The following is a 27,175-nucleotide window of genomic DNA, read 5'->3' as shown; positions in this document are numbered from 1 at the left end:
CGATTAAAAATCCCGGAGGGGCTGTTGGTGAAAATGAATAAAGGATATACCCCTGTTGAGCCTGATTTGATTGCTTGGTATTCACCTGGTAACTCCCTTCGATAACATCACACACTAGATTGATTGCTATCACAGACGTAATATTTACGTTGTATGGAGCAATATGCCTACCATCTTCTCCGTTATCGTGTCTGAGGATAGTTGATGGGGCGAGAAAATCATTAAGAGATTTTCTTAGTTCTGGTGCGTTGTATCCTGGAAACTTGAAATCGGGTAAATTGGCTTCTGTGATATTATACTCGGTTAGGAATTTTTGTTTATTATCATCGCTGTTAGCAGATATTGTTTTAACGATTCGTTCATTAATATATTCCATGTCTGATATAAGTTGATTTAACACCTCAACGTGTTTTCGTGCTTTTGTTTTCCGTAGCTGTTCTAGTTGTGATCGGTAATTATGATTAATCTCGGCAAACGCACCAGTGATATCATTTAAACTAACTGTGACCACGGCGGACGATTCAGGAGTTTCCTTATACGGAAAATACCATTGCATGGTATTCCTGTCTTGAAATATAAACCTGCTGGGTAATAACGTGTTTTTTAAAATAGACAAATCATCTCGATAACTGGGATTAATCTCGTGATACGATTGCGCATTCGTGTGCAAGTCCGCGGCGATTCCATGAGGTGGATTCTTGGGCCAACCTAGTATGGTTCTTATTGAACTGTTATAAATATCAACCATATACCCCGGTGTGCTTATTTCAATCGTCGACGATAACGTCGGTTCATGAACCGTAATAGCGATTTTTGATTCTTTTCCTGTGATTGATTTTATCCTGCGTTGAAATTCTTTATTGATTTGTTCTATTTGGTATGACCCAGTTGGTATTGTAACCTCCTTCCAGTCTGGGGTCCCATCGGGTTTATTTGTCCATGCAAAAACCAGCGAGTTATTAGGTTGTTGTCCGTTAAATGCGTCCGCTCGGATATTAGGCCAACTGTGATATACTCGCAATTTGTTAGCGCTATTTCCTTCACTGGAACCGATGATGGGAAGTTCACACTGAATTCTGGCTTCGTTGACGTTATCGATATCATACTTGTTTGTACCGGAGTGGTGTTTTCCGCGATCCGTTGAAGTAATTGAAACTCTTCGGGGTTCAGCGACATTATTATTTGGTGTTTTTAGTGTTTAATTTCAGCACCGAATATTAACAACTTGTTTGTTTTCAGAAGAATGTTTTAAGCCCACTGAAGTGGTTTCAGCGACGTGGTTTCCGGCTTCCAGTTGAAAATCCTCGATTTTTGACATCGCGGAGCCATACAACTGGACCATTGTGGAGAATTCAACATCGGATATGAACGAATTATCAATCGACAACGAGATCAACCCGGATAATTTCGAGTACGCGTCGGATACTATTTGATGTTTTACTGTATACTCGTTGAGTTTTTTCTGAGAACACGATGATATCTTTTTAGTGATTGCGCCGCGGAGATAGCGATTGGAACAGCGATCGGGGCTATCATGGTCACCGTGGATAAAACGACGCCGGTACCAGCTACTATACCGGACACCGAGTACACGGCCACGTCGATGGTGGTTATTTTTCGGCGGTATTTTTTTATTTTTGCGCGGTATTGTTCGGAAAGCGTTTTCAAGTTCGCGGAGAATTCTTTTACGGTATCGAATCGATATTGATGTGACGTCGGTGATACCTCTGATTCAATTGCCTTGGTGGTCATTTTTATTTTAAAAGAACTAGTGTTTTCAATTACTTACTTAGATCCACTACAAATTCCACATACCATGTGATGTTTGTCCTAAATAGACCGCTATCAACGGCTTTAATTATAAACCGTTCGGTTGCATTTTTGTCAACGATTGTTGATATTGTATTGTTAAACCCGGATGAACTCGACGATGATATACTGAACTGCATCGCTGAAATCAATGTCAATCGATAAATGCCCTTAACAGTTGCGGTGATATTTACTGTATTATGCGTAGGAGTCCAATCGAATGATCCATGCCGAATTGTGCATACGGTGTTGATGGCGTTCTCATGAGGGATTTTTATTTTTTCGAGTTGCTCTGTCATTCCCGGTAGTTTGTTTTTAATCGCTGCAACATCAGTTTTGATCGTTTCTATTTCCCGTGTATTCTCGGTCATACTTTTTTTGTTCGCTGCAACATCAAGTTTGATTGTTCCTATTTCATATGTATGCCCGTCTATACTTTTTTTGTTCGCTGCAACATCAGTTTTGATTATTCCTATTTCCCGCCAACACGCGTCTACATTTTTTTTGTTCGCTTCAACATTAGTTTTAATCGTTTCTATTTCCTGTGCATGCCCATCTATACTTTTTTTGTTCGCTGCAATATTAGTAATGAGTGCATTTATTTCCCTCCAATACACGTCTGTATTCGCCTTGTTCGCTGAAATATCAAGTTTGATTGTTCCTATTTCATATGTATGCCCGTCTATACTTTTTTTGTTCGCTGCAACATCAGTTTTGATCGTTTCTATTTCCTGTGTATGCCCGTCTATATTTTTTTTGTTCACTGCAGTATTAGTAACGAGTGCATTTATTTTCCTCCAACACACGTCTGCATCCCTTTTGCTCTCTGCAACATCAGTTTTGAGCGTTTCTGTTTCATATTTATGCTCGTCTATACTTTTTTTGTTCGCTTCAACATCAGTTTTGAGCGTTACTATTTCCTGTGTATGCGCGTCTATACTTTTTTGTTCGCTTCAACATCAGTTTTGATTGTTCTTATTTCCTGTGTATGCGCGTCTATATTTCCTTTGTTCGCTTCAACATCAGTTTTGATTGTTCTTATTTCCTGTCCATACGCAGTGATATCATTCATAGTTGTTGTAATTTCATCCAGCTTGGTAATTTTTTTACCAAAGAATTTATCAAAGTTGTCATCGATCCTGTTAACATTTTTTCGTAACGTGTAAAATTGGCCCGACAGCGTTGTAAACTCCGAAATAGTATTTTTTATTGTTGTAATATTCGGTTCGGTTACCGTCGGGGTCCCAAAAAAACTAGCGGTAGTGAGTTGCATATCGGTGACAGATTTTTTCACCTCGGCAAATTTATTCACCTGCGCGTCGAGTTTGGTTACCAGTCTATCTAACCCTATAAAACCGTCTTGGATTAATGTTACCCTATTCGTTATCGTCAGGATCGATTCACCTGATTTAAGTCGCCCGTCGCTGGTATACAGCGCGATAGCGTTCTCGGCGGCATCACGCTGTCGTGTTAAAACGTCATCCAGCGACACATTACTGGATTTTAATTTACCCTGGCTGTCTTGAAATACAACTATTTCGCCCGGGTCAACACTGGTTAAATTTAACGTATCGGCGATTTCATCCTCGATTAGTTTTTTCATGTCATCGGTGGCGGGCGTTTCCGTGGGTTTTTTCAGCGCCGAAATAGGTCGTCCCCAAATATCAATCATTATTATCTAATGTAATCGTCTCTAAATTTCCCACTAGTGTATTCGTTTACAACCACATGAGGTGGTTGCCGCGATGATGAAATCGCCGCGATGATGAAATCTCCGCGAGTACGTTCAATACCTCACGGCCGCATATCGGTGGGTCACTTAATTGTTGTGTTGGCAGCGTGGAATAAAAAACCGGGGCTGAACACGCCCGGATATACCGCATGAACTCGTTTGGCGGGGCTAACCCGTATGAATCAAAATAGACGATCGCACGCGGATCAATCGCGTATGCAACCCAATGAGTTCCCGCTCCGGAGGATTTATCGAGGTTAATTATGCCGGTTTCAATATTCCTTGGTGCCGCCGGTAATTGATCCCTCATAAAAACACCTCTGAAGTTTTTTATCGCTAACGCTTCGGCGGCATCTATTAAATCAAAATTAGACATAGGAGTCATTGACTCTTGCGTTAATAAACGGTTCCCGGTAGTCTTAGACCCTTTCCCGAATACCATGAATACGGGGTTCCCGGTAGTCTTAGACCCTTTCCGGCCACGGATCGTCCTCGTTTCTTTTTTGTGTAGCCCCCCCCCCCCGGTTGCTTCTTTTAGTGCCATCCCCGCCGCGGTACCAACGGCCCCCAACGCCGCCGCCTTAGCCACTGCTGGTGCGGCCGCGGCAATCAACGCTGGAATTGTAGCTAACAGCGGAAATATCCCACCGGTCTTTTCCATGTTTTTAATCGCTGCGGCCGAAAAATCTATTTGAATACCCTTTTTATTTTTCATTGCATCATTGAAATGTTTTATTTGACGCGCCGTCAACGATATCTTATGATTACCACCAGTCATCTGCGACGGCTTTAGCGTTATTGTGGTCCCGCATTGTTTAGCCGACTTTGATCGTAATTTCTTGACTTGACCATCGGTCAACTCTACACTGACAACACTATACGACATTTTTATTGTAAACGCGTTTGTGTTTTCAATTACATGTTTTCCACTGGCGCATCAACGATTCTCATTCGTCCACCAACACCTTCTAGCAGCATTGATTTATCGCTGAGAATGACAGCAACCGCTCTATAATCGGCACCACCCGGGGCTATACGAGCTCGGAAGTGTATATCAACGACGGATTGTCTCGTTAAATCAAGATGTTCCAACGAAAAGTAATAAATCGGATACAGGTTTTTAAAATCAAGTTGTGATATTTGCAAACCAGTGTCGACGTTTTGATCACGACCCATATATGACAGCAATCGATGGTACACACGTGCGATATGGTTGTCGCCGTAATTAAGCTGTATATCCTCGGATGGTTCCTGTTGTCCGTTTATTCTCAGCGCAACATCCCTGACTCCTAATTGATCAAATATAATATGGCTGCGTTCTTGATTACCCAATCGATCCTTATTCTGTAGCGCTATGAATATATGACGCGGGGCTGAAACGCCTTGTTTTGATGCCAAGTGCCATGTAAATGTATCAGCGACATTATCCTCTTTAGCATCAGTTGTTACCGCTAGCCAACTTAACAACGATTTCCCTCCCTGTTCCATAAATGATAACAATCGTGCTTCCGTGGTAACTGATGGAGTCAACACCGGCATCCACAATGCTATTTTAGTTAAAACGACTTTACCGTTATCGACGCCAGCAGCACGCCATATTGCATTGTTATCATCGCCCCTTCGCGCTAGCACAATTGTATGCTTAGCCCCATAGATAACTTTTCTGACATTTCTACAAAATCCGAATATGTGATGGAGTGGAATCGCGCATGAAAACTGTCGGCGTGGTCTTTGCAACATTCCTACTCGTGTTGCAAATCCTAGATTGTAATTACCGTTAATACTTTTTATAACAGTGAAATCAGCGTCTGGTTTTGCTCTGCGATCTGGATTGGCTGCTTCAGCCTGGTCAACTGCGGTATTTTCTTTCGCCAGCACGTTAATGTACTGAAGATGATCAGCGTTATCAGTGGTATCCTTTGCGAACATCATAGATGGGCCCGCCGATCTTGTATAATCATCGGAGTATCTTGCTAGCCCAATTATCGTCGTTGCAACATCAACCTCGCGTTCTATTGATTCAATTTCTCGCCCGTCAATAAGATATCTGGCACTTTCAAATAACGCCATGATACCGTTGTTGACGAAACCAACTCGAACACGGGGGTCATCTGCGTACGGTGTATTAGCGGCAACATTTGTCACGAGTTCTCCCTCGATTTCGATAAACGCTTCACACGGCAAAAAGTATCTACTGGTATCTTGGACTTGAAGTTCAATTCGCGATCGTAGGTCGGCTTGTGGTGGTTGATAGGAATAAAATTGATAATCACGGACAGAATCATCCCTGCGCACTGGGGCATCCATATCAAACGCGGGATCAGCGGTTCGCGCAAACATTTTATTATTTATCATGTTGATGTTTTCAATTGCAATTCATCAACGTCACTTTCGTCGTAAATTCTTTGAATTTTGTTTAAGGCCACTTCCCGCTATCGCATTCATCAGCGCGTTGGTTGTTGCATCAGTGGATGGCTCTGCCAATGGCGAAGCCATCGTCGCCAGTTTTTTTTCCACCGCGTTATTTATTACCCTGCTGACATTTGCGGGCATCACTGTTGTAGAACGCAGCGGCGTTTGTTTTTTTCTTCTCGCCAACGACATTAGTTTGTCCTTTGCTGCAGAAAACGCCTTTCCGGCAACATCTCCAATAGCGCTGATTCCCTTATCACGAATAACATCAATAGCCTTCATTCCTAATTGTTTGGCTAACGGCGCCACTTTTGGGGCCATTCTTGTAAATAACCCCGCAATGGTATTACCGAGCCCATCTCCATAGTACGCGCGGTAAACAGGCAATCGCGAGTTTACCACGTAGACGCTGACTGGTTTATCATGGTTGTAGTGTATAATCAACTTTATTATAAAAACACCAGTTTTCCAATTAATCATCCACGAGCTCGTCTATGAGCGTTCGATATACATTAATGTCCATGATACCGCCTGCAAATAACCGCCTGCAAATATCAGCGGCCTCATTGATTATTTCCGGAGAGTTATTTCCGGCTCATTTTCCTCCGATTAGTACTTCCAGCCGTGATATATCACTGAGAATATTACCAGGACAAGTAACACTAGCGTTTTCAACCACACCGCTGTATCCTTTTCCTTTTTTTGGTTTTGTACTTTTTACTTTCTTGAGGAATGCGCCGTAATTGGGATCACCACGATGTGGTAATGCATCTTTATGTCTACTTGCTAAATACACCATTCTTGCCCAATCCTTTAACTTCCTTACATTTTCCTCGTAACCGCTATTGATATGCTTCTTATCTCGTATGCCCTTAGCAAAATTTGTAACAGTAAAATCAATCAATTCTTCATCGCTGTCGAAGCCTCTAATTTTATCTATTGTGTCCTTTTTAAGTACATTACGGGGTATATTCTCCCCTTTCTCTTTTTTTTTCCGGTATTTCTTCCGGTATTTCTTCCGGTATTTCTTCTTCTGGTTCTCTTGCGGTATCACCTAGTTCTTCTTCATCGGTCATTGTAACATAAGGTTCTTGTGGGTCCGTTATAGCGAGTGGTGGTGGCCTCCGTGTTACAGCAACCCCTATTTCCGCAGGAAGTGTTTCTAAAGACCTTTTTGTTTGTTCGGTCTGAGGCGCTATCTTTTCAAGTACGCCAAGCAGTGGCGCCTTTTTCTTTCTTTCTTCGTTGGAAATATCCCCGTATATCGCTGTTTTCACGTCTTTGGTTGCACTCGTTATCGGAGCAAAGAGTTGTTCACTTCCAACAGTAAAATCAGTTTGTAGTTGCTGCCGCGTTTGAAGTTGTTCTCGGACCCTGTCTCGTAACGGTATGAACTTTTTAAGCGCCGCTAGCCGCTCTCTGGCTAGCCGAGTAGTAAGTGATTCACCTACCATTATTGCAATTGCTCCGCAATTTCTAATTTCCCGCCGAGTGTGGCAGGAATATGACCTGGGGGGGGGGGGGAATATGTATACATTTAATGTGCCATCGGGGGCTCCACGGAGTTTTCGTCTATAATCCTTCTAATGTTTTTGATCTTACTAGAAATCTCCCGGCGTCGTTCATAAACACGTCCGAGTTTTTTTCGTATTATTTCAACGGCAGTAAATAGTCCAATGAATGCATTTACGTCATTGTGGTACAGGTTTTCATTAATCGTATGTTGTAATCGTTTTACAAAAAGTACTCGCGGGCCAGGGTAAAACGCCCCCGTTTCGATTGTTCGTTAATAATCTCATAATCGGATAATATTTTTTCGCTGTTGAGACCATCAGATAATTCAATTCCTTGATTTTTTAATTTTGAAATCTCGGCTAATATATTATTAATGTCTTCGATATTCATATTCTTATAAACATCTTGTTTTTAAATTAAAAAAAATGAACTCTAGGCACAGTTTGCCCAGAGAAATATATGCGTGATTATGGACTCGTATAACATAAAGTTGCCACCGCATCTTCGTGTTAACAGAGAGTATTATGATTGGACGGCACATACATAAAAGACCCGTTTGGCAACCCCGCTGGCGCCCTATGACGTCAGAGAGGCCCATCGGTTACTTAATTGAGGACATTCACATCTTGGAACCCCTTGGGTGCCTTCGCATCCATCGGAGCCCAAGGAAACCCCGAAACATACATCTCCGGGAGGGAGGCCTAGGGTGACAAACGTCATCGTAGACCGCCCAGAAGATATGCTTGGGGAGACATCACTACATGTACGGATGTATTTACAATGAAATGATGGGACAGCACAAACATAAAACGGCGGGCAGAACTCTACGGCCAATTCAACCAATCAAAAGCAATCCAATTAAATTAACCCGGTTGCATGATTGTGAACAAAAGACAACCACACGCCCGGGTCTAGAGCGTGGGTTAGTTCTGATTAGTTGAATTGGCTTTCGAAAGCCTCAGGCTTATAACGAGTCGTCTTATATATAAGGTGACTAGTACAACCGCGTCAGTCACAAGGTGTGTGTTAATTTGAATTCCCTTGAATCGTTAAATCCTTAAATACTTATTAATGGTGTTTCACAGCGTTTAAATGAAACCAAATATTTGAATAAAACATTAAAAAAAAAAGAATACAGCTGTTAGATAACAGCGTGTATTTCATTAGTTTTCATCATAAAATGATTAATTAATGGTAACATAATTTGGACTTCAAGGGACGTAACTCTTGTCATGCGACGCTATCACAAAACGAGTTATCTCCCTTGATGCCCATTCAGATAATATGAAAATCGAATTTTGTGTCCGGTCTTTTTTGAGATCGCTGTTTTAGTTATATTTTCTGCAACAAATCGTACTGCGGGCATACAAATATCAAAATATCTACTGGCTTCATTCATCGACTGAAAAGTTTTTTCTTCGTGCGTTGTTGTATCAAATGATTTTACACTCTTTGCTTTCTTTGAGTATTTACCAGTTCCGCCTTTTTTGGTATTCTGACTTTGCGAGATAGCTTGCAGGTTTATAAGAGAATTATCAGTCTTATTATTATTAATATGATCAATCACAAACCCATTCTCGATTAATCCGTTAAATACTTCAAATACCATCCTGTGAACATAACAGCTTTTTCCTCCCGCAGTAAATTGCAAGTATCCGTGATTATGTACGGTACCAACTGGTTTTTTTAGTCTACGGTTTCTAACAACGCCGTCGCGAGATGCCTCGTAATTAACAAGCACAGGATGCGGCTGAAATTCTTGGTCCATTTGTATAATAATACTACTTGTCTAATTCATTATTTGGTTTAATTATAAACCTTTCAATGTAGTCTTGAGGAGTTTTGATGACTTTGTCCTTGACGGAGTCAGCGGTGGGGTCAATGACGGCGTTTTTTATTCGTTTGTCATAATAGCGTTTTAGTTCCCTGTATCGTTTGCCGCCACAATTGATACACAACTGCGACTTTCCTCTTACACCAAACAAACCAAGCACGGGAGGGGGCCATTTGAACCATTACGAACGCTTTGTAAATGATACCCGCAGAATTCACCTCTACATGATTTATTGCACGGGGTTGTCGACCCAATCATCAACCATTTGCATTTATTCATTATACTATATTCTTTTATTTAAATACTTGTTTTAATTATATGGAGGAGTTCGAGAGATTAGCAGCAATTAAGCCCTGGAAAAATGTTAGGTTTAATCTCGATAGAGTCCTCAAAGACGCACCAAAAGCGTTGATAAATGATAAAACCCTGTTAAATAAAATCCGTGATTGTATCAATGAATTCAAGCGTGATGGTGCATCTCATAGTTGGTCAACATTTCGAATTGATGGTGTTGTTGATGCTACCATGAACGACAAACGCGCGGCAACGATAATATCACAACTTGGCTCCAGCAAGTATTTCTTCAGAGTAAAATTTATTGTCCGGGTGGAATCAGGTAATTGGATCATACGTGATAAATTTGAACCAGTTCTCAGCGACAAGAAAACAGTCATTATTAGCTGCGACTCCAAGCCGGGGCTGTTAACCGGAATTGACAGACCATGCTATGAACGAGCGTATCCTGAAACAGCAGTTGTTTATGGAATATACCCATTAAATAAGAAACCTGATATCCGAAAACTGAAACCAATGAGACAGTCAACGGGGATAAATTGTGTAGCAGAACGAATAATAGAGCATTTTACAAATGCATGTCGAGGAAACAAATTGACTGATTTACGACGTAGCAAAATCAACCAGTGGGAGGAGAGAGTGCGCGAGCGTGGAGCAACCATCAGCGACATAGCGAGATTAGAAACGTCGTTGAGATTTCCAATAACCGTTACAACGATAACCGGTGAAGTATTATACGAATCAAAGTATAAATCAAAGGGAGCCCCAATCAAAATTATTGATCATAACGAACACGCATGGACGTCCGCGGTCACAATATTTCCACGGGATAGAATAGTAAAGTATATACCTGAAGAATTTATACAGGATGGTTTTCTCGCGGAGAGGAAACTATTTGATGCTATTGCTTGTTTGCGTAAAGACGACCCTGTGTCAGTGTGGTTACTTCGCAGCGCTGAAAACGATGCGGATACCTTTGATCAGTTTGTAAGACCAAACGGTGAATTATATCGCACTGAAGCGTTTCACAACAAGATGAAAAAAACCGCCATGGAATTTGGAGAGCATGATGAACAACTGCTAACAAATTGTTTTACGATTCCATCGGTTGCGGCTCATGTTGCAGCAAGGAAAAATGCGTGGAGTCCAACACGCAAGGAATTTCTACCGGATGTACAATCCAGTTGTTTGGAATACTATCACGGTCGACTATGGAACACTGAATACAACCGCGACGCTATGATTTCCGTTGATATGGTTGCCTGTTATCCAGCGAGTTTTCTCGGGTATGGATCCGCCGCTGGGTACTTTAAACGATTTGGACACCCCAGACATGAAATGACTCGTGTTGCTATTAATGGACCACTGCCTGATTTTGATTTAACCGGATTCGCTCGCATAGTATCATTTGAATTCGCAGCAGGACTTCATTGCTGTTGTTATATTTGGATCGGTAGACACATGTCTGAAAAGAAGTGGTTGCCAATAGCGCTGCTACGGTATATGATTGATTGTAAAATGCTAGTTTCGTTGATTGTCAGTGACGCAATTATATCATACCGGGCGCAGACTGAAGTCTGGTTACCAGAACCGGAGCGTCTAGATAGTATAATTGACGAATCCAGAAAACAGATTAATGCCGACGAGGAATATATCATCGAATGGTCCAGGAGGATATTTAACCAACGAAACCGCGAGGCAAAAGATCTCGGTAGAAGAATAATCGGTAAGTTCACACAAGGTGGAAAAAACTGCGACTACAAACGATATTGCTCACGGCTGATTATAGATGACGCAGAATATGATTTCGTAATCAAGGACGCAGTGGCGAAAAATAGATACGTGAACTGCAAAACAGCTTTCTTGTCCAATGGAACAAGGTTGGGTACAGTTGTTACTTACAGCGATGGAGACAGCGGTTAGAGTTGCGATTGATTCATTTTACATAGACGTAAAGTATAAGGGAAACATAGCCGAGTTTACTAGTCCGGACGAGAGTTGGGGTACATGGAGAATTAAAAAAGAAATACGACGCGATTATTCCCCGTCAGCAGATGTCACCGTTGAAAACAATTACCTACGCGGTGATAATCTATCAGAATGGTCTAATGCACCACCGTGTTCTGATCCAATTTGTAGGCACAAAACAGTTTATTTAAGCGGCTGTGGCGGGTCAGGAAAGACGACTCGGGCAATTGAATTATTTCGAACGCGGGCAAGTATAATCGTGCTTACACCAACCCATAGACTAGCGCGAGAGATAAAACAACGAAATGTTGACGCCGTTACTTATCACAGCTTTTTTCGATACAGTGGTGGTGAGTGGACTCCTGATCGAATGGGTGAAAAATTTATTCCTGAGGTTATCATCTGGGATGAGATATGTACTGTTTCGTTAGATGTTTTACAAATGTTTCTTGAGTGGTTGCTGCGCGCGAATACAGCGGTGATAATGTGCGGAGATCATGGCCAACCACCACCATTTGTCGGCGAGGGTCCACATGATTGGTTAGAGGGTTTTGTGGACTATTATGAAGAAACCGATACTGATTACCGAACACTTGATAAACAACTGCGCGAGGTTAAGAAATTAATCAGATTACAGCCGGAAAGAATTCAATGTGAAATAATCCGCGAGGTGATTCCCGAAACTCCAATGAATGAATTTTGGGAAACATGGAGACCAAACGATTTGATTGTAGCGAGTAGAAAGATAGTCAGAGACACACTTCAGCAAAAGTTGTTTACGTTGCATAAGGAAAAGTTTCCAATGCGCCCAGTGCCGTTATGTTATAGACTCGCGGATACACAGCGGCAAAACATTGAAGTTGAAATTCCAGGCCCGACACCGTCGGGGACAAAAAAACAAATTCTCGTGCCGAATGATATCGTGCTCGTTGATATCAGCGTCGTCGAGGACGCGCTACGTGCTGATAAATCCCCGTGGACGCTAGGATACGCAACGACAATACATTCCTCGCAGGGACTGACTATCACGGATACAATTGTTTGGATGGTTGATAATCGCATCGAATGGTCAAATCTAGTCTATCTTGCAGTGTCCAGAGTACGGAGGATAAATCAGCTTCGAAGAATTGTTATTGACGAAGCCAGTCATGGAGTCACCAACGACATCATCGATGCAAGCGTCATTGATAGAAAACTCTCGGGTTACCGCCAACAGGATAAAAAAAAAACAGCGGCGTTTTGACATTGATGCCGAATTAATAATTGCGTTACGACAACAACAGAATAATCACTGCGCGAGTTGTAATTGTGTAATGCGCTGGCGTTATTCGGATAAAGACGCTCGCCAATTTACCGTGGACAGGATCGATAACAGTCTCGGTCATGTCAAAAACAATGTGAGGTTGACCTGTCTTGAGTGCAATAGACGCAACGGCGCTAGTTAAGACCACGCGGGGGTAATTGAGTATCGTCAGGTATCACTTGTAGTTGCTCGCGTGTAAACCCCCGCTGTGGGGCAGTTGAATCCAGTCTATAGATCGGTGGTCTATCAGTTGATCGTGTTATCGTTGATATGTTATGTGTGGTAACACTCCAGATAGGATCAGTAGCTCTTTTTTTACCGCCTTCAAGCTCTCCTGGTTCATACAGATATCTAACAGTGACATCGCCGGGAATCGGCTTGGAAACGCTATCTATTTTTGATCTTCCGGGTATATACTTTTTTTTAATCGCGTCGCTGGGCTTCATGTTGATTGCTCGGGTAATCTCGTTATTTAACGCTGCAATTACGCCTGGCAACATTTTGACCCATTCACGAGATCGTTTTTCTTGGATGAATTCCTTCGCGTATTGATATCCAAATAACCGTTCAGCAAGAGTCCGATTGAATCGTTCAACAATTGCCTGATCACGATGTAGCGCAGCATGACCTCGTCGTATCGCGACGCTATGATGTTTCAGCGTTGATAAAACAGCGCCGCGAAATTCACTACCAGGATCAACTTGTAATAGATTTGGCCAGCGCAGAGGACCTCTTCGATAAATCCGCTCAAACGCATCGGCTACTTCAGTTGCTGACTTTGTTTTTAACGGCTCCGCTTGTTTGTATCGACTCGCAACATCAACTACGGTTAGCGCGTATTTGTAACCGTTGTCATGCGGCAGAAATAGTATATCAGCCTGATGAACTTCATTAGGTACGCTGACATCAAAGCGCGAGAAGTTGATTTGTTTAGGCGGTGGTAGATAAATTTGCCATATAGCCTGTTTGGATAACCAATTAGCCGCAGTGGCCTTTGTTACTTTTGCAGCGCTTGCAAGCTTACCAATTGCGGCCTTCCCCTTCCAGTATCCTCTCGGAGAATAATAGATGGATTCCATGTTGTTATTAATTACCAGTGCCCATCATTAATTTACCTTTCATAGCCGATTTTACCAACCATGAGGCCAATTTTTCTTTGAAGGATTTATCAGGAATAGCATTTAACGCGTGAATTAATTTTACATCCGCGATATGACGCTGTTGCAGATCGCTACTTTTGTAGTAAGCACCATCATGAGCATGACACGCCTTATCGATAGCGTTTATTGGATACTCACCGAGTTTGGGTTGATTTTGATCATCGAGTCTGATATCTAATCGTGTTCCGGGGCCACAGTAGTTATATCCTGGAAGGTGCTTTTCTCCTGGATACTTTGCCCACGGTGTTCCGGGGAGTTTTGATAACTTGGCTGCAATATCACCTCCTCGCTTTTTTTTAAAACATCCCCGGGTCTAATAGAAATAAATCTAAATTTCTTTGTACCGCATTGTACACACTTACCAGTAAGTGCCGATCTGTTATTTCTTGTTGTAACGGTTGTCATATCATTTGTGCCAGTACGCACTCTACACTTCACACAATATAGATCCATAATTTATGTACAGAGATATGAATATAATTGATTTTTCGGCGACTAAAACAAGAGAACCAGTTAAGCATGTTGCAGCGTTACCAAACTCGATCCGGATGATTATCATCGGACCATCTGGATCCGGCAAGACGCAATTGTTACTTAATTTAATAATGAGATGGATGAAGTGGGATAAGTTGTATTTAATCGCCCCTAGCGTAGATGATCAACGATGCTACGAGGTGTTGAAAGATTTTAACGAGAATGCATCAGCGATCGCTGAAAAAAATGTTATTGAGTTTATTACAGATATCAGTGATGCACCAGGTATCGATGATATTGATGGCGACGTTAACAATCTAGTCGTGTACGATGATGTTATGTTAGACAATCAAAAAAACCCAGCTAGGATATTTTCCAGAGGCAGGCATAAAAACACTGACGTGATATATGTCACTCAACGATACACTCAGATTCCAAAAGTAATCAGAGACAACTGTAATATTCTTACTGTATTCAACGGCGTTGATACACACACGCTACGAAATATTTGGCAGACATGGTGCGGCGGTGACATGGACTTTAATGTTTTTCGAAACTTTTTTAGTCATGCTCAGTCGACCCCACATGGATTTGTAACGATAAATTTACATGATCCTCGGACACGATATCGTATCGGACTTGACCAAATATTCGGTGAGTTGTAAATAATTTTCATTGTAAATAGCCACTTAGCAGCAGGGAGGGCGATGACATCGACGCGGTCGTCCGGCTTTTTTACCGGACGCTGACGACACTGGGATCGGCGCGCAGAAGGTATTAATTAAACCAAATGACGATTGGACGACCCCCCCCCCCCGACGACGACGTCGTTTTTTTTTACCAGGCGCTGACGACACCGGACCGCTGAGTGCAGAAAGTATTAATTAAACCAAATGACGATTGGACAAAATGTCCGATTCGCCCTCCCTGCTGCTTCATATGTAATCCTACTCATGTAAGATTTTGTGTATACCTAGCAGTTCAATTAATGTCATATGTAGTATACCTAGCAATTAAATCAATGTCATATGTAAGTCTACTCATGTAAGATTTTGTGTATACCTGGCAGTTAAATCAATGTCATATGTAATCCTACTCATGTAAGATTTTGTGTATACCTAGCAGTTCAATTAATGTCATATGTAGTATACCTAGCAATTAAATCAATGTCATATGTAAGTCTACTCATGTAAGATTTTGTGTATACCTAGCAGTTCAATCAATGTCATATGTAATCCTACTCATATAAGATAATGTGTACACCTAGCAGTTCAATCAATGTCATATGTAATCCTACTCATATAAGATTTTGTGTATACCTAGCAGTTCAATCAATGTCATATATAGTATACCTAGCAATTAAATCAATGTCATATGCAATCCTACTCATATAAGATTTTGTGCATACTTAGCAGCTAAACTAATCAAATAAACTCACGGCAAATGCTTTTGTGAAGTCAAAACCTTCCAATGCAGCACCTCCAGCTGGATGGTCATCTATGTGATGAAGTCTGTGGCAGGAAAGAAAACAGGTAATCATACATCCAAATGTAAGTTTAGTTTTATATGACTGAGAAAAACACTGAAAACTGTGACATAATGATTGGATATTTTTCTGAAGATGAAACTGCATTGTTTACACTGATAAAAAGATGTGTTAATACATGCTTGATGAAAAAAGGATTATTTCCCTGATTAGATCAACAGACAGAAGCTTGAATAAATTTCTTAAAGCAGTTTACAAAGAAGCAATTAGAAACTGTGTTCTCAAAATTCCCTTTCTTTTGGACAATTTTTCACACCTTTTCTCTAAAGTAAGCTAAAGGTCAATAAAAATGGTTGCTTATCTAGCTGATTAAGTTTGATTAAAAATCCTCAAAGCAATGTCGAATGAGATACAAGAGATAAGAAACTTTAGTTAACATACAATGCTTTTAATGAAGGAGAAATAATGATGAACTCATTTCCCAAAATACCACTTTATTATATTTTCCTGAAAAGGCCCCAAATGCCAAACAAAGCCCTTTCTCTGCTAACCCCATTTCCAGACAACAAATTTCAGTAAAGTTCTTCAAGTACTTTAGGAGAAGAAATGAAAAGCTGAACTCACAAAATTTCCCTAGTTTTGATAATTTTCATTAAACTGTGCTAAAAATGAGTCAAAGGAAAAGTAAAAGTGACTTGTGCCATTAAACCAAACATATCATGCCTATAAATTTCAATTAAAAAATCTTCAAAGTGGTGTGAAAAGAGATGAAATAACAAATTCAATACCCTAAATACCCATTTTTGCCACATCTTTTCTTATCCAAAATTGACTATAATAGAAGAATGATGTCCAGAGCATGCTAAATGCAAGGCAAACAATGTGCCCAACTAGAATGGTCCAGTCATACTCCCAGAAGGCAAACAATGTCCCCAACTAGAATGGTCCAGTCATACTCCCCAGCAGTGTAGAACAATTTGTAATTTCACACACCATTGCACTATGTCTTCAATTTCTATTCTTCTGTAGCATATTTTACACCTTGGGTACTAAAAACTGGAACACTTTTGTAATATTTACCTGTTGTCTACAGTTCATTCTATAATCACATTCCTCCATAATTACATACCTTCTGTACATACATATATTCTCAACAAATATCATCGGATTTATAAAATTAAGGTATTGAAAATGTTGAATGATTGGAAGGGTTTCCAAAAACATCAATGAACAGGATCAAAGAGATTAAAATACTTCTCAAGATAGTAATAATTATGTTCCATTTCTATGATTATTAGAAAATAACAGGGGCCTCAAAATGAAAGTAATCTAAAATTATAAATCTTTGTCTTTTCTTTATTTCTTACAAGAGGACTGCTATAAAATTTTAAGAAATATTTAAGCAAAAATATTGAAGCAATTACACCTTATGCGCATACTGTATTGTTGGAAGTCTTCAACAGATTCTGATGCAGTGAAACTAAATCAAGGGAGGTAACTGCTGATTCTGATAATTTTCTCTCAGAAACAGAATCTGAGCTATGCCTCTTCACAAAGTCTGTAAACAGGAGTGGTTTAGTGACTTATTAACATGCAGCATTGTCAATTTATACATTGTTTTGTTTTCTTTTATACTGCTGTTTCACTGAAACATTTAGATGAAATGTAATAAAAGAAAAGATGGAAAAATAACTCATTAAATTCTGGACAAATTTTGCCTCCTTTTCCCTCTCTTACTCCTACAGGAAATCAAGATCCAATGAAGGAGTATACACTAATTTTTAGGCAGCACAAGAGGCATAAGTCCCTCTACATGTCTAAGTATGGCCTTTGCACCAGTAAGTCAGGATGCATGTGTTTTTGTAATGGATCCAACAGATCCAATCTGTGCTACCAAGCCAGTCACAATCAATCAGCGAACTTAGCTGGCCATCCAGTTGGTCTAAATGTCTCAGTCTGAGCATCTTGCTGAAAGACCCATATGTCTTGCCTGGTCTACAGCTTCATCTTTCTAAAATTATAGAAATCTTAATGATAGATCTGTCCATCCTACCATGCTACAGCTACATACAATTACAATTATGGGGATCATAATGATAGATCTGTCCATCCTATTAAACTACAGCTGCATACAATTACAATTATGGAGATCTCAATGATAGATCTGTCATCCTATAATACTACAGCTATATTCAATTACAATTATGGAGATCTTAATGACAGATCTGTCCATCCTATCACACTACAGCTACATTCAATTACAATTATGGAGATCTCAATGATAGATCTGTCATCCTATCATGCTACATCTGCATACAATTACAATTATGGGGACCTTACTGATAGATCTGTCCATCCACCCATGCTACAGCTACATACAATTACAATTATGGGGATCTTAATGATAGATCTGTCATCCTACCATGCTACAGCTACATACAAGTACAATTATGTTGATCTTAATGTCATATCTGTCATCCTACCATGCTACAGCTACATACAATTACAATGATGGGGATCTTAATGAGAGATCTGTCATCCTATCATACTACAGTTGCATACAATTACAATTATAGAGATCTCAATGATAGATCTGTCCATCCTATCATATTACAGCTGCATACAATAATAATTATGGAGATCTTAATGATAGATCTGTCCATCCAACCATGCTACAGCTACATACAATTACAATTATGGAGATCTTAATGACAGATCTATCATCCTACCATGCTACAGCTACATACAATTACAATTATGGGGATCTTAATGATAGATCTGTCCATCCTATCACACTACAGCTGCATACAATTACAATTATGAAGATCTTAATGATCTGTCCATCCTACCATGATACAGCTACATACAATTACAATTATGGAGATCTTAATGATAGATCTGTCCATCCTACCATGCTACAGCTACATACAATTACAATTATGGAGATCTTAATGCTAGATCTGTCCATCCTACCATGCTACAGCTACATACAATTACAATTATGGAGATCTTAATGATAGATCTGTCCATCCTACCATGCTACAGCTACATACAATTACAATTATGGGGATCTTAATGATAGATCTGTCCATCCTACCTTGCTACAGCTACATACAATTACAATTATGGAGATCTTAATGATAGATCTGTCCATCCTACCATGCTACAGCTACATACAATTACAATTATGGGGATCTTAGTGATAGATCCAACCATCTTGCCAGGCCTATGTCTTCACCTCTGAGCGCCAAGCGAGGCAGCTGTTAGTACCATTTTTGTAAGTCTTTGGTACGACTCGGCTGGGGATCAAACCCAAGACCTCCCGCATCCGAAGCGGACACTCTAACCACTAGGCCACCGGAGCGGTCCACGTAGACATTTTCAACAGAGTTGAGAGATCCAGTTCTCCAACATTTTGTGCTAGTACTGTTTCATTATTTCATTGATTTTAACTTTATGAATAATAATCATGTATTCCATAATCAATTGTCTGCTTGTCTGGAGCTATTTGAGATTGAACTGGGCCAGACACATACCATTTTGAGACTTTTTTTATTGATATATAATCTATTGTTTCTACTATCAGTATGGCTTTGGGACTTAGAGAGCTAAAGTCTCCTAAGCTACTGTTGATCCAACATCTTTCAAGAAATACAAGACACAGCACTTATTTTATCACTTGGCCATAACCATATATGAAGCATGGATACATAACTCATCAGAACCTTGCTGAAAATATGCATCCCATCACTGAGTTATGGGCAAACTTTTGTTTATAAGCCATAACATCCTAATGAAAATGTGTTTTTCTCAAAATTCAAGTACTTCTGAAGAACCACTTAGGGCTCTTCCGTTTAAAGATACATGGTACCTAGGGAAAGCAATGCTTTAAAATATATGTCAAGGTACTTTAATTATTCGGTTCCTATGAAAATTATACCAAATTGTACACTGTACCTATGGATGATTACTCCTCATTTAAAGTGACTTCCCATAGTTAGAAGATTTTTTAGCTAGTATAACCCTGAATATGTTCAAGCACTATTCTGGTGCTTTTTGGAGCTGACCTCAATTCTATCACTTTCCATGATAACCACCCAAATGCAAGCACCTTTCAAGATTATCAAACCCTATGTTGGCACTGAGGTTATGTTTAATGATTCATTAGTATTTTGTAAGTTACTTATTCAAAGATGAATGACTAACTACTATATAGTGTGAACAAAAGGTTAAAATCAGTATGCACACAAAACACAGACCTTCCATTTTTTACAGCAGGAATAAAGATATGTTGGTGTTTAAAAAAAAACAAATTAATTTTAAAAGCAAAACTTTGCTCTTCTAAAACTAATTGTCTTTTTTTAAATGGCTTATTTAGTATTTCTGTTTATCTATTAACCTCATCCAGTGATTAGTATCACCATCCATATATTTACTGTGTTCTTAAATCTTCCTAAATTGTATAAACCATCTTTTATATAGTATGCTATTAATTTTTGCTGCTAAGCATAAATATCTAACTTTTGAAACTGTTGTGTTGGAATGAATTTCATCAATGACAGGCACAAATATAAAAGAGCATGTGACCTTCACTAATTTAACATAAAAGAAGCACACTCATTACTTCATGTCCTAATTTTCCTGGAGTGATGTCCTAATTTTACAGCAGTTATGCAATCATGCCTTATTCTCTTCATTCAAATGTTACATTATGCAATGGTAGATCCGAGTCTATGCAGTTACATCTGCATCCGATTTATATCCCAGTAATTAACCGATTTATATCCCAGTAATTAACCGTAATCTTCACTTACAATTTAAATGAATAAGAATATCCTCCTTCTAATGATACATACCTGTCCATTCAACTCATCAGCTTTGGTTGCTAGGCAACAGTAATCTCCACAAGCTATTATTGCTATCAAGTTTTTTATACATATTTCACATATTTCTGAAACAGAAGATAAGATATTGGAGACTGAAAACCATTCAGTGACAATGCACTGAAACTGACAATTCAGTCACTGACAATGCACTGAAGCTGACAATTCAGTCACTGACAATGCAATGAAACAGACAATGCATTCCTTGCATGTTCAAGCATTTCCCTCATTTATCTCCCTTGTTTTTCACTCACTAAAAGAGACTCTAAGTACTTAGACCAGAAAATTCTACACTCTTGATTATATTGGCATTCTTACTACACAAGGAGAAATTATTCTAAGTTTCAATAAGGTTTACCATTGAGTTTGGAAAGGTTATTTGCTGTGTCACTTTACAAAGAAACATTATTCTAAGTTTCAATAAGATTTACACTTCAGTTCAGAAATGATATATGTGGAGACACTTTATCGGATATTGCTGTACATACCCACATATAAGTAGAGTCCAACTGCAAGAGTCCAACTGCAAACAACATATACACTGATCTGTCATCTCATAATGTGCCAGCAGATTGGGGTCTTTCTTTGTTTTATTGATCATTCTAAGCAAACTGCACAGACCCAGATCTGCTGTTACATTATGCAATGGTAGATCCTAGTCTATGCAGTTACATCTGCATCTGATTTATATCCCAGTAATTAACCATAATCTTCACTTACAATTTAAATGAATAAGAATATCCTCCTTCTAATGATACTACCTGTCCATTCAACTCATCAGCTTTGGTTGCTAGGCAACGGTAATCTCCACAAGCTGTTATTGCTATCAAGTTTTTTATACATATTTCACATATTTCTGAAACAGAAGATAAGATATTGGAGACTGGAAACCATTTAGTGACAATGCACTGAAACTGACAATTCATTCACTGACAATGCTCTGAAACTGACAATTCAGTCACTGACAATGCACTGAAACAGACAATAATATGCTCACATTTGATAAGATATATATCTACATGTTGATAAAATCATCAATAAGAAAAAATTACCTTTACACCTTTCTTGTACTTTGTTCAAGGAGTTATATCTGATACTAAATTTAAGTTCCTATTATGACATGTTCTTGCTTTGTAATCTAAACTGCTCAACCAAGGAGGTGGTTGGGTGGGAAAGGGGTAGGGGTAGGGGACGGCACTCTTTCCATGACTTTAACACTCATAATATTTCGTTGAATTGAATATCAACTAAAAGCATTTAATTTTACTCAACTAGTCTTCTCAGCCATATTTAACTAAGGCCTTCAAGCCAACTACACTTACCAAAGTGACCAACCCTTTAAATTCAATAATAACTTTAAAAGAATATTATTTTTCTTTCTCCAAATGGTCCAATATACCTCTCCATTCTTTGTGTCTCAAAAAATGACACAATGCTCTACCCTGTCAGGCTTGGTGAAGGAATACACCACAGTATTTGAGCAATATCCCCACTGAAACAAATTCAGTATATTAGAGTGACAGTAACAAATGACTTGTTGAGACATACAACTAAGCCATGGTTCTATTATAGTGCAGAACAAAATGTAATTGCTGATAAATGAAACAGCTCATTACAACATGATGTTTATTATAATGAGAAAATAAATAAATGAATTCCATCTGGATGTCAAAAGCAAGTACTTTACATTGTCGCATCTAATAATTTACAATAAAGGGGAAACTCCAATTTATATTTTCCTCATTTACATTTTAATATAAATTATGTGTACATAATCTACATTTTCTCCCTCTTCATCATCTGAGAGCTATCTAATTTCAACATAACCAAAGGATTTTTTATGCACCGCCTTCTAAGCATGTTTTGCTTGGATAATTATTATCAGGTTCCTCAAAAACACAAACATCATCTCCACATCACTGACCATGTTCTTCTGCTTCAGCAGCAATTCCGACCTGCATCGGTCATTTCTTGCTCAGTGGAAGCAATTCTGGATGATGCATTTACATAAGGCACTAAATTATTTGGAGGATATTTATATCTTCTCCACTGTCAGCATTCCACTATAAAAATATGTTATCTAATTCTTCTAAGTTACAATGCTTCAAAAGTTATAACTATGGCAACTACTGGTATGTCCCTGCCATGTGTTTGCAATTTCAGTACCTGTCTACATGCCATTACAAATGCCTGCACACTGGCCAGTTTATATGGAATCCCAGTTCTAAGTATAAACCATGCTGAATAGGGGTGAAATGATACACCTGTACAATTATCAAAAAAATTCACAATACACTGCCTATGATATGATATGATACATTATCAATACATATATAAACGTGATGGACTTGCCATCATTGAAGGTCTGTCAGTGGCAGGTGGTGCCCTTTTATGTGATTTACTGAATGTACTTCCAGATTACAGACAGTCATATACTTAGCATCTATTTATATGCCATTTCCGTTGATAACAAGATAACAACAATACTTTAAAACAGACTACCTGTTAGTTGTCAGTGATTTTTATTCAACATTTTAGACCATTTAAGGCTGCTATATTTTATCATGTGCAGGGAGATTGAGTAATATTACAAATCACATCACCTTGTGTTAATTTGTAGAAGGCTAGTGAGGTCTTTTTCAGTTTTAATAACAAAAGTTAGTGACTGTGCCTGCAACAGTTGTCTCAGGTGAATTCTCAATTTTATGAACAGCAAGGCAAATGATTCATACCTATTGACTGCTGAAGATTAAAATAACATATATGGTAAGTATAGTTTTGTATCAATTTTCCACCTCTTGAATCAATAAATGTAGTGGTACAGTAAAAGTATTAATGTATCGATATACTGATTAATCATTTCAACCCAAGTGCTGAATGGTACAGACTTATGGAAACGATAATGTGGTATGTTTCAATGCAAATGATAAAACTATTTAAATCTACTACATTTAAAATTTCTCATGCACGATTATAAAGGAATTTTATTTATTTTCTTTGACTTCTCACCCTTTAAATTTGTCTTCTTGTCAGAGGTACTGGAGAATGAGTGAATGGGGCAGAGCCTGGATGTAACATTGTTCCATATGATTTCAACTAATGAGACACAAGTTTACTTTTTTTGCATAATTTGTGATTTATCCTGATGCACAATCACAAAAGGGTGGTGCAATTTGCTCAAAATAGAAAAATAGTTTCAATCAGAAACTAAGGTAAGACAACAAAATAGTAACTGTACTATTGAACTTTTTAAATTATATAAATATTCACTCTTACTTTGTATGTACTGTGAATTCTCATTTTTTTTTGTTTTTGGGGGAGATTAATTTTCGTAGCTTTACAAAAACCATTAAGGAAAAGGATCACAGTATTTCCACAGGTCATTGTTTGCTGGAAATAATGAAAGGGGTCATATTGTTCCCAGAGATGACTGTTTACTGAAAACTGGGAAGGAGTGTTATTATGTCCACAAATCAATGTTAACTGGAAATCTGGGAAGGGGTCAATTTGTTTTCAAAAATGGATCACTGTTCAACAGGTATTTAAATTCATGATTTTTATAAACAATGAAAATCCACAAAAATTGGTACACAACAAAAAACAGTGAACCAATCAATAAATTAATAGTCAATTTCATAAAATATTCATCAGGCTTACAAATTTTTCTGTATGCATCAGGTTACTCCGTAACAAAGTTTCTCCACAAACTCTCTCTCTCTCTCACTCTCTCTCTCTCTCTGTGTAGGTATTTACCTTATAATCAGGTCTAATATTAGCAAAGTAGATGAAGGAGTCCACTGCCAAGGCTACCCTGAGCCTTCCTCCCTCCCAGGAGCAGGCATACATCTGCTTCCCAGGCACTTTTAGTGTCCTCAGATGCTGCAATGCATAATAAACAATTTATATCTTACCATATAACTATAATTATATGGCATATTGTCTACAATGATAAGGCATATTGTCTATCAATACAAGGCATACTGTCTATCAATATAAAGCATATTGTCTACAATAAGGCATGCTATCAATACAAGGCATATTGTCATCAATGATGAGACACTATCAATATAAAGCATATTGTCTACAATAAGGCATATTGTCTATCAATACAAGGCATATTGTCTACAATAAGGCATATTGTCTATCAATACAAGGCATATTGTCTACAATAAGGCAAACTGTCTATCAATATAAGACATATTGTCTACAATGATGAGATATTGTCTATCAATATAAGGCATAGTGTCTATCAATACAAGGCATATTGTCTACAATAAGGCATATTGTCTACCATAAGTCATACTATCAATACAAGGCATATTGTCTACAATGATGAGACATTGTCTATCAATATAAGGCATATTGTCTATAATGATGATAAATTGCCTATCAATATTAGGCATACTGTCTATCAACATATTAAGGCATACTGTCTACAACAAGGCATACTGTCTATCAATATAAGGCATATCGTCTACAATAAGACATACTGTCTATCAATACAAGGCATATTGTCTACAATAAGGCATAATGTTGTCTATCAATACAAGGCATACTGTCTACAATAAGACATATTGTCTATCAATACAAGGCTTATTGTCTACAATATGACATATTGTCTATCAATAGAAGGCATATTGTCTACAATAAGGCATACTGTCTATCAATACAAGACAAGGCATATTGTCTACAATAAGACATATTGTCTATGAATACAAGGCATATTGTCTACAATAAGACATTGTCTATCAATACTATCAATACAAGGCAGATTGTCTACAATAAGGCATACTGTCTATCAATACAAGACAAGGCATACTGTCTACAATAAGTCATATTGTCTATCAATACAAGGCATATTGTCTACAATAGACTTATTTTCTATCAATACAAGGCATATTGTCTACAATAAGGCATGCTGTTGTCTATCAATACAAGGCATATTGTCTACAATAAGACATATTGTCTATCAATACAAGGCTTATTGTCTACAATATGACATATTGTCTATCAATAGAAGGCATATTGTCTACAATAAGGCATACTGTCTATCAATACAAGACAAGGCATATTGTCTACAATAAGACATATTGTCTATCAATACAAGGCATATTGTCTACAATAAGACATTGTCTATCAATACAAGGCAGATTGTCTACAATAAGGCATACTGTCTATCAATACAAGACAAGGCATACTGTCTACAATAAGTCATATTGTCTATCAATACAAGGCATATTGTCTACAATAGACTTATTGTCTATCAATACATGGCATATTGTCTACAATAAGACATATAGTCTATTAATACAAGGCTTATTGCCTATAATTATAAGGCTTGTTATCTATGATTACCACTGACAACTAAGAATCATGAGACCATATATTTGAGTCACAAAGTAGTCAACTGCTGATGTTGCTTTAAACAAGATACCTAACATTTCTTGTTATGGTCTACCCAGCTACAAACAGGTTACAGCATATAACTATTAAACTTTTAAGGTATGCTCTTTCATCAAGAAGTCATCCACTACCAGTCACACTGATAAAAGCAGACTAACCTATGACTTTATTAATGATGTGTTCATTTTACAACTCAAAATTGCAACCTTTTCTGGTAGTATTTATCCCTTAACTGTTTGGCAAAAATATTATCTTGTATGCCATTTAGTTGCGTTCTGATCATTATCCCTTGCTGCTGATTTGTAAAAGAATTAGGATCTGACCAGTGGTTACTGAGATGCTTTAATCAAATAGAAAAAAAACAACTCTGGCATAGGATTAGTTGAAATATTATGCATGTTTATACTGGATCATTCTTAGTAGCTTAGCCAGCAAGCAAGTTGAGTAAAATTCAACAAATAATTTATGTCCCAAGAATACAATGTGAAAATTTATAAAGAACTTACATTACTGTCTTTCACAAGTCTAAAAGTATAGTGTTCCAAATGAATTCCAGTATTGAATGTGCTAGTAGCCTTGAAAAGAAGGATTTGCTAGCAAAGTTGATGTATCACAACAATATAGCCCAGAATATCCTTGAATGAATTCCAAAAAATCCCAAAACTGTGATTTAGTCCAAACGTCAATAAGCACCTCTAATTCCAATGACTAATAAGTAAATAAATCCTCCCAAATTATAACTGAACACAACTAAAAGAATAGTTCCACTACATAAGTTAAGATTGGAATGAATAATTCTGATGTAAACAACCTTAATATCTATAAACCTATGACGCAATGACAGGATCAGGATGAGAGTCAAAAGTTCCTTTCCAGAACATTCTAAGTTGTAAGCAAGGGCA

At 38.4% G+C, this 27,175-nt stretch overlaps 1 long non-coding RNA gene across 3 annotated transcripts in view; it reads right to left on the bottom strand.

Annotated features, from left to right (window-relative positions):
- The window catches only part of LOC149783648 (uncharacterized), a 34,519-nt gene extending 9,916 nt beyond the window's left edge, over positions 1 to 24,603 (bottom strand). Inside the window, exons 1-3 of one of the 3 annotated variants that reach the window (XR_016413646.1) lie at positions 22,270 to 24,603; positions 20,844 to 21,726; positions 15,940 to 17,998 (exon numbers count right to left, since the gene is read on the bottom strand). This is a non-coding gene — a long non-coding RNA (uncharacterized LOC149783648). Of the gene's footprint in view, positions 1 to 15,939; positions 20,803 to 20,843 lie in introns of those variants that run through there. The other 2 variants (XR_016413645.1, XR_016413647.1) reach the window with 2 other exon arrangements.
- Between the last annotated feature and the right edge of the window lie 2,572 nt (positions 24,604 to 27,175).

Source organism: Sinohyriopsis cumingii, chromosome 14 (assembly GCF_028554795.1).
Source record: "Sinohyriopsis cumingii isolate HCF-2022 chromosome 14, ASM2855479v2, whole genome shotgun sequence".
Lineage (NCBI taxonomy): Eukaryota > Metazoa > Mollusca > Bivalvia > Unionida > Unionidae > Sinohyriopsis > Sinohyriopsis cumingii.
This window is presented reverse-complemented; position numbering and strand designations above follow the sequence as displayed.